The sequence below is a fragment of the Lactuca virosa genome, chromosome 5 (genome assembly GCF_052849685.1).
Source record: "Lactuca virosa cultivar CGN04683 chromosome 5, Lactuca_virosa_CGN04683_v6, whole genome shotgun sequence".
NCBI lineage: Eukaryota > Viridiplantae > Streptophyta > Magnoliopsida > Asterales > Asteraceae > Lactuca > Lactuca virosa.
Genome location: NC_136430.1, coordinates 352,846,278 through 352,861,842, shown reverse-complemented (window position 1 = coordinate 352,861,842; position 15,565 = coordinate 352,846,278).

The following is a 15,565-nucleotide window of genomic DNA, read 5'->3' as shown; positions in this document are numbered from 1 at the left end:
CTAGACCTTTTCCCTTCATAATGCCCCAGGCATTTGGAAAATTTTAGAAAGGATGAATATAGCACATGTAATCGATCCTATATCCGAAGCATATGGGACACGATTCATGATGTCTCACATAAAGACTAAACCAGTCTTTTGCTATAATATTTCCATTTCAATTTGCCAAGTTCTCAAAATTCAGATTATGAAAAGGGATGCCGTAATCATAATCGAATTTTAGAACGCAAATAATTGACCCATATATAGAATTTCCTTATGTTGAGCCATTCCAACATGAAATTCATATATATATCCTTGATTAAATACGATTAAAATCTCAATCTAAGCTTTTTAGAATTGAAATGAAGTATAATTTCCTCTCCCTTAATTATAGCAAAACAACTTTTTCAACCCCTGCAACCTCACGAATTGAAACTTTTGTTTTCTATAATTAACATTGCTAACTTGCAACCTTTGTCATAATTATCATGCTCCCACTAACATGATGATTATTAGCATAACACTTATGCTCCCACTAGCTTTGACATGTACTCAGAAATCAGCTGACTTTCTTACCAAAGTTCAGATTTCTGATACTAGATTGTTTTGATAAAACTTTATCAAAATCATACACCTCTCTTAGATAGCTCACATGTGTGTCTAAACAATTTTAGAACTATGAAAAGGGATGTCGTAATCATAGTCTCAATTGTTTAGACCTTTGCCACTTCTCACAAGTCCATGTTAGCGTGCCGGTAAACCACACACGCTCCACTAACGACTTTGAGAATGCAAATATCACAATTGCTATCTAGCTAAAATCTACTTAGTGAAAGTGTTTCCTCACCATCATTTTCATGAATCGGAGAGAAACCTTATGACACTTAGATTTAATAGTGTATGTGTTCTTATCCATGTGAATTTGTCAAAACCATAATCACAAGACAAGGTTAGTGACAAATCCAAACTCATATTGATTAAACTTGTGCAATCTTAAATTCTTGCCATTTGGCAGCTCAGGTGCCTGCCATTGCTTCCAAGTAGTTGTGCAACCAATGGAGAACTCTCAGAACTCCTATGCAAAGCCAACTTGAATAGGCACAAAAATTTCAACACGATAGGTTATAAACCTCAAGTCGTGTGCTAGTGAAGGACTTTAGGTTTTATTCTTGATTAAGTCTTGAAACTTTCAAGAGCTTTAAGACTCCCACTGTCCTCTTGACATATAAGACTCCCTTGTCAAATATTCAAGAGATAGTGCAGATTCTTTATCAAGACTAACACTTTACACAATTGGCCTAAGTTGGTCTCTGTTTTATCCAAAACATCACAACTTACCAATTTCAAATGTACAAGAGTAGATAACCTTTTACTCTTACATTTGACTAGTGTTAACAAACCCTCTTTAAGATATGTCACTCAAGTTACAATCTTGGAGTATGACTCTAAGAACTGTTTTGGAATGAAGTATGACTCATCTTTTTGATTTAACCATTTCAACAATTCATGACTCCTCTTCTTAGTCATAAGAATACACTAAGATGACTTTAGAGGACCAATTGTGATATGGTATCTTAATCATTAAGATGATCATAAACATGATACTAAAGTACTCTCCCATCTCTTCAGATTTGAGAAACTTTTATCTTTCTGCCATACTTTGATTCTTCTTATTCGTTCTGTCTCACATTGAAACTTCTCCAATGCTACAGACTTATACTTAAACTTATTAGTATAATCATATTTACTGAACTTAAGTAAATCATGACGAATAGTCTTCTTGATCTTTTGTGGTGGACTTGACCAGTGCACAAGAATGTGTACTCGATCCCTTAGTCCTTTCCTTATTCACATAAGGAATTAGTCTTAATTTTCCAAGCTGAAAGTTCTCATTCATCATACTATACAACTTGCATGATTCCAAGTTTCGGTCCAATTGAACCTTGGGTGATGAGAATCTTTCCTTATTTGGTAATATTAGACACTACCACAACCGAAAGAATCAAATCCATTTTTCCAATATTGCTATCAATGGAATCTTATAAGCAACAACTTTTCACAAATGCCATTGTAAGGATACTTAAAATAAATAAAATCAAAACCTTTTTCTTTTATTTTAAAACTTTGCGGAAAAACTTATCCTTACAATCCATATGAAAACCTTGTTGTTATCTATTCCTAAGCAATATAAATATCATAACTCTTAAGTAATAGCCCAAAATTCTGATCACCGAACCATGCGATTGAAATCCATCTTCGCGATCAGAATCAGCATGTACTTAATAGAGTTAGACAATGGACTTTACCTGAAGTAGAGCCAAAATTATTGACTTTAACATCCTTAGGTAAATTTGGCAGCTTCATAACCAATGCCCCTTCCTTTGGCAATAGTTACCTATGGACCCTTGATAATGGGACTATCTCAGACTTCGCCTCTCTCTTTACCATTGGGTCAACCGAGTTGACTATGGCCGATCCCTTTCCATTGGGAAGAGAGAGCTTTACTGGATATCCAATGTCATCATTGTCAATGTCCATAGCGTTTTAGGAAGTTGATCTTAGCAAATAGATAAGATCATTAAGGGTCTTGTCTTAGTCTGTTTCATAGGATTCCCAAAAGAACTCACTATGTGACTTAGAAAGTAGTTGAGCCACCAACTTTCTCAAGACTTTGACACCCAACTCTCCCGGCTTGTCAATATGTGACTACATCTCTAAGATGTGATCACACATAGACCTTGCTTGCCATTAGGGCTTGAGTGACCTTGAACTTGTGGGTTAGGGAGAATAATTGGAGGAGGTGGAGGAAGTAAAGTTCCAAGAGATTTGGGAAGATCATAGATGTCTGAACTAGACATCTTTTGGGAGATATTCAAGATAGTTGATCTAAAGTCCTTAATATAACACCCAATATGAAATATTAAGGCTAGGATCCAACAACCTATTTATAACTGGAAGAGGGATGCCGTAATCCGAGTTATAAAATAGTTGAAGGTAGGTAAATGACGATTTACCAATTTCCACCATGAAAAACGAAATAATGTAATTAGGTTTTTAATTGGATTTGAAACTCCTAGATCTTTTGAGATTCATTGAACTTTTCAATGGCATGTTTCAATCTCGAGTGTGCCCTTCAGGTTTTGTGACTGGGATGCCGAGGATCACAAAACAAGGTGTGAAGTAACCATGCAAATATACTTGGTACCCTTAATATTTACTCCTTAATCAGTGTGCCGGTTAACCACACGAGCTCCACCGATACTATGATAAATATTAAGTTACCCTTTGCCTACTTTGTTAAATCCAGGTTAGTGTGTCGGTTAACCACACACGCTCCACTAACGGTTTAAACAAAGTGCAAAGTGTAATTTCATGGATTAGCACCTTATTCACATTTTCCTAAGTAACTAAGATTGGGTATTAATAAGAGTTTAGTTACTTAGTATTTATCATTAATACTTTTAATGAAAGGAGAATTATAGTCCTTGTCCTACCCGTTCGGCTAACGACCCTCCACCAGTCAAGGAAGCGGTGGGTGAGAGTGGACACCCATTAAACTGCCATTTTATAGGCAGTAACCTTATACCCCCCTTATAGACCGGCTTCGTGAATGAGGCCTACTAACGGTAAGATTGACTTTACTCTTATACATATATATAAATATTATTAACTTATAATATTATAAAGTATAAGGGTTGAATTTTAACTTTTAAAATTCTAAGGGCTAACTTGGAATTAAAGTATTCATAAGTGAAAACTTTTCAAATTCCAAAACTTGAGGGCAAGTTTTGAAACTATTCAAAACTAATTAATTCCATAACTTATGAGTTTAAAGTAGTTTTAATTAAAACTACTTTAAACTAATTAATAAAAAAAATAACTTTTTTTATTGTAACTTATGGAACTAATTAAGGTTACACTTTTTTTTAATTTAATGAAGAGACTCTTGAACCTCCATAACTTGAGGACAAGTTATGGAGTCATAAAACCATTTAATTAGAACTAGACTCTTCATTTTGTAACCTTTGCCAACTTTTATGAGTTTTATGATTCTTAAATGTGACTTTTCATATAACTTGAGGACAAGTTACAAAAACACACTTTGGAATCAAATCTTAGATTAAAATGGATTGAAAACAACTATTTCACACAACTTTTCTATTAATCTAAGAACCTCATAAGAACAAGATAATTCAAATCATCAATCTTCAAGAAATTAGCATGAACATACAAACTAATACAAATCTTGAAATTATGACAATTATCTTAGAAATTGGATTAGCATGAACATTACCACATCAAAAACAAGTTTATAAGTCCAAAAACATCTTAGGGTAATGTTCCTAGTCCAATTCCAGCCAAAACAATCGAATATATGCATCCAACTCGATTTTTTCAGCTACTTTTGCAAGTATAACAAGAAAACAAGCCTAGGCTCTGATACCACTGTTGGGTTATGAGCATTCTAACACTCCTAAGTGTACATGCAACCCTAAATACCTTGGATCTATGTTTTCTCTATTATACATACAATTATGAACATCCAAGGTATTATCCTAATCTAGCATACAAAATAATAAATATAACAAGATAGAATACATACCTCTTTGATGTAGAATGTCTTCATGAAGCTTGAGTGCCTAGTGCCCCAAGTGTGACACCTCAAATGGTTCACACAACACCAAATACACTTGGAATAACTTGAGAGAAATTTGAACACTCCTTGAAATCGTCTAGCCCTCACACTCACACATTAGTGCACGATTTCTTGAGCCATGGGATTCTTTTATATGGTGGCTATTAGGGTTACACCATGTAACTCATAACTTTACCCATTCCTTATGCTCCATGGATTTTAACCTCCATGGAGTATCCATGGGTCACCCCATGGACTTAGTCCAACATAAGGAATCTTGGATCACAAGCCCACATATATAAGAATGAATGATTTACACAATCAACCCATATATTTAATTAGTCTCCTTTTGATCACTTAATTAATTCCAAATTAATTCTTGATCAATACTAATTAAATAACCTTATTAATATATTAGAACTTATAATATATTAACCAACCTTAAGTGTTATTTCTCTCATTATAGTCTATCCAAATGCATGATGCCATGCAACCCAAATGGACCATGCCGGGTCGGGTCAAGTCTTACCAATTATAGTTATGGACTTAGACATTAATCCAACAGGGCTAAGATCCATGACCAAATCTTGATCCAAAATGGTCCAACAACAAATAATTACACAAGGACCATAATTTGCTAATTATCCAAATTGGGCCCAACTCCTAATTGGGCCTTACTCCAAGGTCCAACACTTCAATTGGACCAAAATATTCCTGATCATATTGACCAATAAGGGCCCAAGCATTCAAGCCCAAAAGGTGGCCCAAAACTTGAAGCCCAAAATCCAAAATCTAACAGTAGGCATATGTGGGGCGTACTCCTTCGGTACGCAAGGCGTACACCGAGCCTCGCATTGACCCACATCGGGGTGGCTGACCGAGTATGCAGGGCGTACTCCTCCTTACGCGGGGCGTACCCTCGCACATCCAAAAGTCCCATTTTGTGCTTAATGGCTTAAGCACTTAAGCCTAAACTTCATATCCATGGTCCAAATGCACCCTAGAGTCATAAAGTCTCCAACTTTATGAATTTACACATCCAAAAGTTCTTAATACATGGTATTAATCCATTAAGACCCTTCTAACAAATACATGGGACACTTCTAGCCATTGGAACCTTATTTTTATGATTAAGGACCCCCTCCAAGGGTCTGAAAGGACGACTCAAAACATCCAGGACATGTCGTGCTCAAGATGGAGCATTTGGGACCAAGAAAAAGCGTAAAAGAATCCAACAAGATATCTATCAGTTAAACCATAAAGGTATGAACTTTATACCTTAAGATGATGGAGAAGGAAGCCAAACTCAAAGATCCAAACCTTGCTTCAACCTTCCAAGCTTCATGATGCACTTCCATTTCCTCTAAATCACCAAGAACACACCAAAACCACACACTTGAGCTCACAAAGGCCTCTCAAAGATTAGGGTTTGCAAAAACATTCCAAGGGAGTGGAGGATGAAGGGTGGAAAGTAAATGAGCCAACATGTTGCTTAAATACCTTTCAAACCCTAAAATTTAGGGTTTCCCTCTGACGTGAGACACCCAACATACGTGAGTGTACGCCCAACGTACACACATGTACACTTAGCGTACTCCTCCACCTCAATTAGCAAAATGCCACTAGGGCTTCAAGGCATAATTCTAGGACTTAGGGATCAAATTGACTTATAATTTAAACCAAGGGACGAAATAAAAAATAACTGAAATCCGGGATGTTACAACTCTTCCCCACTTTAACTAGATTTCATCCTCGAAATCTGCTGCAAAAAACAAATCCGGGTAATGCTCCTGCATCTCAGCCTCCTGCTCCCAGGTCCACTCTTGGAGAAATCTAGGGTACCACTATCTTGGACAAATCCTGAATGAATCTCTAGTAGTACCCTGCTAATCGCATGAAACTCCTGATATTCGAGGGATATTTCTGAACCTCCCACTGCATCACCGCCTCGACCTTGGCCGGATCGACCAATATCTCGTCCTGGTTAATGAGGTGTCCAAGGAACTGAACATCTCGTAACCAAAACTCGCACTTCGAGAACTTGACATAAAGTCGTTGTCGTCTCAAAACCCCCAGAAGCTCTTGAAGATGCTCCTCATGCTGCTCTTTGGTCTTGGAATACACCAAGATGTCATCAATGAACACGATAACCGAACGGTCGAGCATCGACCAAAAAAATCGATTCATCAAATCCATGAATAGTGCAGGCGCATTGGTGAGCCCAAATGGCATCACCACGAACTCGTAATGCCCATAACGAGTCCGGAATGCGGTCTTCTCCACGTCCTCCTCCCTCAGCCTGACCTGATGATAACAGGACCTCAGATCTATCTTCGAGAACCAAGATGCACCCTACAACTGATCAAATAGGTCATCAATCCGCAGAAGGGGATAATGGTTCTTCACCGTTAACTTTTTAAACTCCCGGTAATCAATGCACGTCCGGTGTGAACCATCATTATTCTTGACGAATAAAATCGGCGCTCCCCACGGAGAACTGCTCGGCCTAATGAACTGCTTGCCTAGCAGTTCCTGCAGTTGAGATGACAACTCCTACATCTCATGCGGTGCCAAACACTATGGCACCTTGGCGATTGGGGCCGCACCTGGCACAAGGTCGATCTTGAACTTGACCTGCCTCTCGGGAGGCACACTGGGTAACTCCTCTGGGAATACATCTGCAAACTCCCTGACAACTGGGACATCGGAAACTGAAACCTGACCCCCAACACGCATATTTACCACATAAGCCAAATAACCCGCACACCCGTGCTGAATATACGGTCGAGCTCTGGTAGCAGAAAAAAACCCGAACCCATCTTGGTGCCTTCTCCATAGATAACCAGTTCTCCCCCACTTAGGGTTCGAACTACCACTCGCTGGCCCTCACAACAGATCAGAGCACAAAAATGGCTCAGCCAATCCATACCCACAATCACGCAAACATCTCCCATGGGGATAGGGATCAAATTGATCGGAAAGGATACCCCGAAGATCTCCATATCGTAACCCTGATATACTACAGATGTTGAAACCCCGTGTTCGTTAGCGATATAAACTCGCAATGGACACTCCAACTCCCCGATAGGCATATAAAACTCCCTACTAAACGAATGAGATACAAAGGACCGAGTCAAATAACACTACAGCAGGCAAGCGTTCACTAGGAACGTACTTAATAGAGATACATAAATATAAGCATAACACAAGGAATAATCATCAAGATAAGGGATAGAAACATACCCGTCACCACATCTGGTGTTGCTCTGGCCTCCTCAACAGTGAGAAGAAAAGCATGACCCCGAGCCCTCGGGGGCTCCCCCCTGCCGTCCATCAGTGATCCTCAACGTGGATGGCGCTGACTTGGCGGAAAGCAAGGGACACTTGACCGTCACATGGCCAACCTGATCACAATGATAGCAAATCCTCATACTCTGAACTGAGCTAACTAGAGGTAATCCCTTGCATAGTTCCCCTCCTTTCCACACTTGTGGAACAATCTACCACATCGACACGCTCCATCATGAACCCTACCGCACGTCCCATAAGTGCGGCCTCGCTGTCCCCCAGATCTAGGCTTATCGACCTTGAACCGATTCGGCGCCGACTGTGATTGTGTCGGGGCCGGTCTCTGCTCCCTCAACTGAAGATATATCTCAAGCTCACGCCACCTGACGGCCTCCTACAACTCCAGCAAAGAATCATACCGCTGGGTGGAAACAAACTGTCTGCTATCCGTCTTGAGCATGCTCAAGTAACGGGCCATCTGAGCCAGCTCCGAATCAAACTCAGGACAAAACATGGCCCTCTCAGTAAACAACCTGGTGATCTTCGTCATAGACTTTGTATCCTGTCTCAAATCCAAAAACTTTTGGGCTAACCTCTCGTGCTCTACCCGCGGCACAAAACGAGTAAGGAACATCTCCATGAACTGCTCCAAAGATACCACCATCCTTTGATTGGTAGAATACTATCCCGTAACAAGTCTCCACCAATCCTTCGCTCCGGACCTCAGGAGGTTTAGAGTGCACCTGACCTTCTGGTCAGCGGGGCAAGAGCAGGTGAAAAAGCATCCCTCAATATCAGATAGCCAGCTCGTGGCTACGATTGGGTCCTGGAATCCATTGAAAGTCAGGGGATTTGTATTGTCGAAGTCTCAATACTGAAAAACCTGCCCCGGTCCAACACGTGTAGCCGAAACGGCTGCAGAGGCAGCAGCAGTTGCAGTCTCTGCAACACCTGCGTATGGGTCATCGAAGAAATCCACCATCGTAGTCTTAATAGACCCAAATAACTCCGGTATCTAATCCCTGACAATAGCCACAACCTCCTCATGGAGAATCTACATAATCCTGGAATCCAACGCATCTCCATCCCGACTACCAGCCCCTGATACCGATCTGGATCCAATCTCAACTCGCCTCGTAGTCACCATACTGAAATACACCAGGCTCAAACCAAGGCTCTGATACCAACTTGTAACATTCAGAAAATTTCAAAAAAAAAATTAAACTTTTTCAAGCCAACCAAAATCATAATTGTTTACATCGTAGTTTTCAAAACATGTTTGACATCAGAGTTTTCCCAAAATCACAAAACATAACATGAGGAGGTGCATGATCAAGCCTTTGCCTTCCCACGATCATCTGAGGCACCTGAAACATAACCCAAAACTATAAGCCCAATGCTTAGTGATGAGTTTCCCGATAATACCACCACAACACATAAGCATAGATATCACAGCAACAACATGCATACGGAACCTTCAGCATATCTGGACCGCTGCACCGGGCCTTCAGCCTGTCTGGACCGTTCTACGGGACTTGGCCTAACTGGTCCGCCTTACAGGCCTTCAGTCTATCCAGGCCGCCCTAGGTCTGTTGGCCTTCTACACACAGCGGGTCCGCCGCAACCCAACCTACCATCACATATCCACATATAACATAATCAAAAATAGCGAGCATAAAAAAGCAGTCATACAGATCTAACAGATCACTATAGCAAAGCACATCCTATCTATCAGGATATTGATCTAGCAGATCACTACAGCATAGCAAGCATATAATAAATCAGGATAACAATCCATAGGGACGACATTGGTGCCTTCGACCCGAGAGTATAGTGAGGACAACGCACCTCACACTGTTGGATCACACTGAAGGTCTCCGACTGCTAGCTCACTAAATCCCCGCACTAACACAATAAAATAAACATCCAATTAATAATTGGATTACTATTCCTAACTAACATACCATGCTTATGGTAAATGACCATTTTACCCTTTACCTAGATGGGCTAAGATCCATGCCCAAATCTTGATCCAAAAAGGTCCAACAACAAATAATCACACAAGGCCCATAACTGGCCTAATTTTCCAAATTGGGCCCAAATCCTAATTGGGCCTTACTCTAATGTCCAACACTTCACTTGGCCCAAAATATTACTGATCAGATGGACCAATAAGGGGCCAAGCATTCAAGCCCAAAAGGTGGCCCAAAATTTGAAGCCCAAAATCCGAAATCCAACAGTAGACATATGTGGGGCGTACTCCTTTGGTACGCAAGGCGTACACCGAGCCTTGCATTGACCCACATCGGGATGGTTGACCGAGTATGTAGGGCGTACTCCTCCTTACACAGGGCGTGTCCTCGCAGATCCAAAAGTCCCATTTTATGCTTAATGGCTTAAGCACTTAAGCCCAAACTTTAGATCTATGATCCAAATGCACCCTCGAGTCATAAAGTCTCCAACTTTATTACTTTACACATCCAAAAGTTCTTAATACAAGGTCTTAATCCATTAAGACCCTTCTAAAAATTCATAGGACACTTCTAGCCATTGGGACCTCATTTTTATGATTAAGGACCCCTCCAAGGGTCTGAAAGGACGACTCAAAACATCCAGAACATGCCATGCTCAAGATGGAGCATTTGGGACCAAGAAGAATCATAAAAAGAACCAAAAAAGAGATCTATCAATTAAACCTTAAAGGTATGAACTTTATACCTTTAGATGATGGAGAAGGAAGCCACACTCCCAGATCCAAACCTTGCTTCAAGTTTCCAAGCTTCTTGATGCACTTCCCTTTTTCCTCTAAATCACCAAGAACACACCAAAAGCACACACTTGAGCTCACAAAGCACTCTCAAAGATTAGGGTTTGAAAAAACGTTCCAAGGGAGTGGAGGCTGAAGAGTGGAAAGGAAATGAGCCAACATATTGCTTAAATACCCTTCAAACCCTAAAACTTAGGGTTTCCCTCTGACGTGAGTACGCCCAGCGTACTAGGGCGCGCCCTAGTATGCTTAACATACAGAGATCTACGCTTAGTGTACTCCTCCAACTCAATTACCAAAATGTCACTAGGGCTTCAAGGCATAATTCTTGGACTTAGGGATCAAATTGACTTATAATTTAAACCAAGGGATGAAATAGAAAATACCTAAAATATGGGATGTTACAACTCTCCCCCACTTGAACTAGACTTCATCCTTGAAGTCTGCTGCAACAAACAAATCCCGGTAATGCTCCCGCATCTCAGCCTTCGGCTCCCAAGTGCACTCGGAGCCCTTATGGTGCTGCCATCGTACCTTTACCAAACGTGTAACGCCCTGTTCCAAATCGCTTTCTAAATTCAGGACTGTGGCCTGAAGATTGGTTATCATAAGGCTTAGGGCCTTTGGAAAAGAGATATCTAGACCCATTTAGGTATAGATAATATAATTAAGGTGATTCGGGAGTTCGGGTTGTGCCGTGGAGCCAAGGGGTATATCGGTAAAGTGGAAGTTCGAGCTCTTTACGAATTTGGATTTTTGTTCGGAAGGTTTTGAGGTGATGATAAGTTGATAGATGTGTAGAGGTTCTCTCCACCTTACCATGGATATAAATAACGTCAAAAACGGAGTTGAAACGAAGAAGTTATGGCAGTTTGAAGTTTGGGTAGTTCGAGTGAGTGATCATTGACTTCCTGACCAAGCTCATTTAAGGCTCAAGACGTAAGCATGAAGTGTTCATGATGTGAGGAGCTTCTGATGCACCAAAAACTAATTTTCGGGTATTTCAAGGTATGAGATGATTAGGGTTGCTTATCCTCGGCCTCTTTCACTCCCAAGACCTCTGGAAACCCTAATATCAGCCCCCATTGAAGACCTTGGTCATTCTTGGTGTTATTCTAGAGATTTTGACGCTTTGAAGCCCTTGGAAGAAGAAGAAGATCATTGGTGGTGCATTTGTTAGCTTCTTGGTTGCTTCATCGACTAGTTCTGGAGCTTTTGGACCTTTGTAAGTCCTCAAGCTCATGTATTTCCTTTCCTTGCTTGCTAGATCTAAGTTTCCAAGCATTTTATGGCTTGTAATGTTGGTTAGCATGCATGGAATCCATAAAGTTGGCAACTTTATGGATTATGATGGTATCTTAAGTCATATAAGTTCTAGATCTGGATTTTGATCATGGTTTTGGAATCCAAGTTTGAGTCTTGGACCTTTTTCCTTCATTTTGTGCCCTAGTTGATGGTGGGACATGTATTGGACATGCATGTCCAAAAAGCTTTGATTTTTATGGTCCTTTGGGTCAAGGAAGACCCTCTAGACTGTCCCATGTCAAGGCTTAATGGATTAGGAGCTTAATGCTCATTTATGTCAGATCTGGACTCACGACATGAGGGATAAGACCTCACGACGTGAGAGCGTACCCGAGGAAGTTTCTGGGCAGAAATCACGACTTCACAACGTGAGCATAAGGTGCTCACGACGTGAGCATCTCCTGTGCATGTTTTAGACTCGTTAGATGTTGGCTAGTTTGGTCTTAGACTTATCCTTTGGCTTGGGCTCATAATGGACTAAGGATTTTAAAGTAATGGACTTCTAGTTGGGATTGCCTTGCTGGGCTTTCCCTAATGGGCCTTAGATGGTGAATTGGGCCTTAGTGGGCCCAATGGAGTTGGGCCTTGTTTAGTCCCAATGGGCTTGGGCCAATTGTGGGCTAGGTTAGTTGGACCATTTATGGGATTAGTGCTTGGTGGTTTTGCCATGGGTAATTATTAAAGAATGGTTTGGTTGTTTGGGTCAGTTTGTGGAAGCCGGTTCGTAGCAGCTGCAACAATTGTGGGATTTATCTGTCGTTCGAGGTAAGTTGTCCTCACTATACTAACAGGGTTGAAGGCACCAATGGCGGCCCTTTTCGGATTTGTATCCGAGTTTATTGCATGTTGATATGCTTAGTGACCTGTTAGGTCGGTATCCTGGTATATAGGATCTTGCTCCGACCACCTGCTCTGAGGATGTGCTTCTACGCCGGAGACAGATCTACGAGGTCACAACAGACAAGGTCGTTAGAGCCGCCCCAGGGACTGTGCCCCGGGAGCGGACTCCGACGATCAAGTTAGATCAGCTAGTAGATCTGAGATGGTTCTCCATAGCTGGAGAGAACCATCTTAGTGTTGGTGGTGGTGTATGGTGGCTGACGGCGGCGGGTGGCGACTGAGCCACCCGACCGGAGTATAGTGTGGCGGCTCAGGCATGGGGAGCGGTCTAGTGGTGGTTGAGCCACTTGGGGGAGAGTCCTCGGGAAAGGTCCTAGGGAAGGGTCCTATGGAAGGGTCCCCCTTCATGGAGGAGGCACTATTCTTCTTATAGTGGACAATTAGGTCAAGGAGAATTAGGTCAGGCCTTGGGCTAGCCCAATTCAGGCCCAACTAGCAGGGAGCTGGGCAAGGCCGCCTGGAGGCACCGGGCAAGGCTGGCGAGCGCGCCCCAGGAAAGGTTGGCGGGCGCGCACCAGGAAAGGCTGCCAGGGGAGCGCCAGGCGAGGGAGCGCCGAGCTGGGCCAGCAGGAGAGTCCCCAGCACGGCTGGCAAGGGAGCGCCAGGCATGGCTGGCAAGGGAATGCCAGGCAGGGCTGGCAGGAGCGCGCCAGGTCAGGCTGGCACTCTAGAGCACTCTAGGCCATGCTAATGGACCATATATCATCAAGTCCCCCCAGTCTGATGTTATTGGTACGCGGCCAATGACATCAGACTGGACTTAGTCATATAAATCGTGTGTCGTCAAGTCCCCCTAGTCCGATGTGATTGAATTGCTAACAATCGGATTGGACTAGACAAAGCACCAATACATTAAATAATAGAGAGAACGACCGAACCTCGCCCACGAGATCCGTGGGGTTGTGCGATGAGCCAAACATTACTTATGCAGCTTGAGCTGACTTGATACTCCTTTATTGAGAGGAGTGTGATCCGGTTGGTGCGACGCAATGTAACTGTTGCTACGATAATGCACACCAAGGCTGCTAAAGAGTGTTATGCGACACTGATGTCGATAAAATGTCGGGCCGGGGTAGCTAAGAAGCGTAACCTCGCCATACAGTCTCTAAGACCGTTGTCGAGCTCCGAAGTCTGTAAATAGATACAACGTACTTGGTCCATGATTCCCGCGTTCCAATCACAGCTGAAAGTTGTTAATGAAAATAAACGCTCTGAGCGTCACGGGCGCACCCCGGTGAGGGGGACGAGACCCGCAGCCAACACCGAGTGGGGAATTATATTTCTATGCCTGCTGGATGGGAACTTTGAGTGACTGGTCAGCGGTGCACACTTCGCAAGTCCCCTGTAAATGCTTCACAGATCGAGCTTTGCTCCGCGAGTTTGTTGTTGGCGCATTCTGAGTGTCACGACGCTGGAGCGATTATATGAAAAGACAACTCGATTAAATAGTTAGTATTTTCTCTAAATCATAAACCAATTGATTTTCTGCCGAGGCTCTTTTGAAATGCTTCACGAGTAGTAGTAGCGTACTACTCTTCTCCCTCCTTTTTTTTGAAAATGTCGCGGGTTCGGGCCGCAACGTGTATTCTTGAAATGTATTTGTTGAGCGGGCTTGCGGCATACTAGCGTTAAATTGTTGGTTATTGTCTTTGCAATGAGTGGCCCATTAAGATGAAGAACTGGTGTAGGATAAGCCCATATTGCTAAAATAAATTCAGGAGCCCATTTGACTAATAGATAGTCCGATTTTTTTTTCATAGTTGGACCGCAATGTGTTTTTTGAGAATGGATTTTGTTGAGTGGAATTGTAGCACCCGGACGCTGAGCGCCTGATTCTTGTTTTATAAAGTGGACCATTTGCTGAGGTTGCCTAATTGGTTGAGAAGACCAAAATAAAGGAAAACCCAATATAAAACTATTGTAGCCCACTTCGAAATACAACCCGAATTCTCCTTTTTTATTTTCTTCGAATTTTGAACATAAGAAATTGTCAAACTTAAGGCCCACCATACTTAATTTGCCAGTTTTTGAGGAGTAGAGATCCCCCATCTCGTTTGTTATTGCTTCATTTTTTTAAAACTTTGTGAATCCACCAACAGATACCAAATTGTGGGCCCAACAATTTTTTGTTGTTTTCTTTTGAAATGTAATGGACACACAAAATACCAGAAATGGGCCTACGAAGCTTTTGTTCAGTTTTGACCTTTGGGGAAGTTGTATCTTGCCATCACTCTCACAGTCTGTTATAATAAGATGCCCAGGAATAGAGGAGCCCAAAGATACATCTATTGGATCCCATCTAAGATAAAATATGAAAGTCCCAATTTCTTAACGGAAGTACAAATCACATTTTGTTTTTGCTGTGGAATATATGATATCCCAATTGGTGAAAGATCAGCCCAAATTCTTATTATCTTTTTGACTACGAGAGTATGGGCTGCAGGCCTTTTAGGTTACCACGTGAGTCCCATCGTGTTTTCTCAATCAGATGTCTTTCCTTTTCTCCTCCTTCGTTCTCACTATCTGACGCCAAAGGAATAAAAGACAACGACGTCGCTGGAGGATGCTTGCTGCAAACGGACCGTCGGATTGCCGGTGGAGCTAATACACCGGCCCATCGGTGGTTGCAGGTTTATTGGTGACGGCAATTGATCAAGAAAATAGGTGGCCGGAGGCGCTCAATTTGT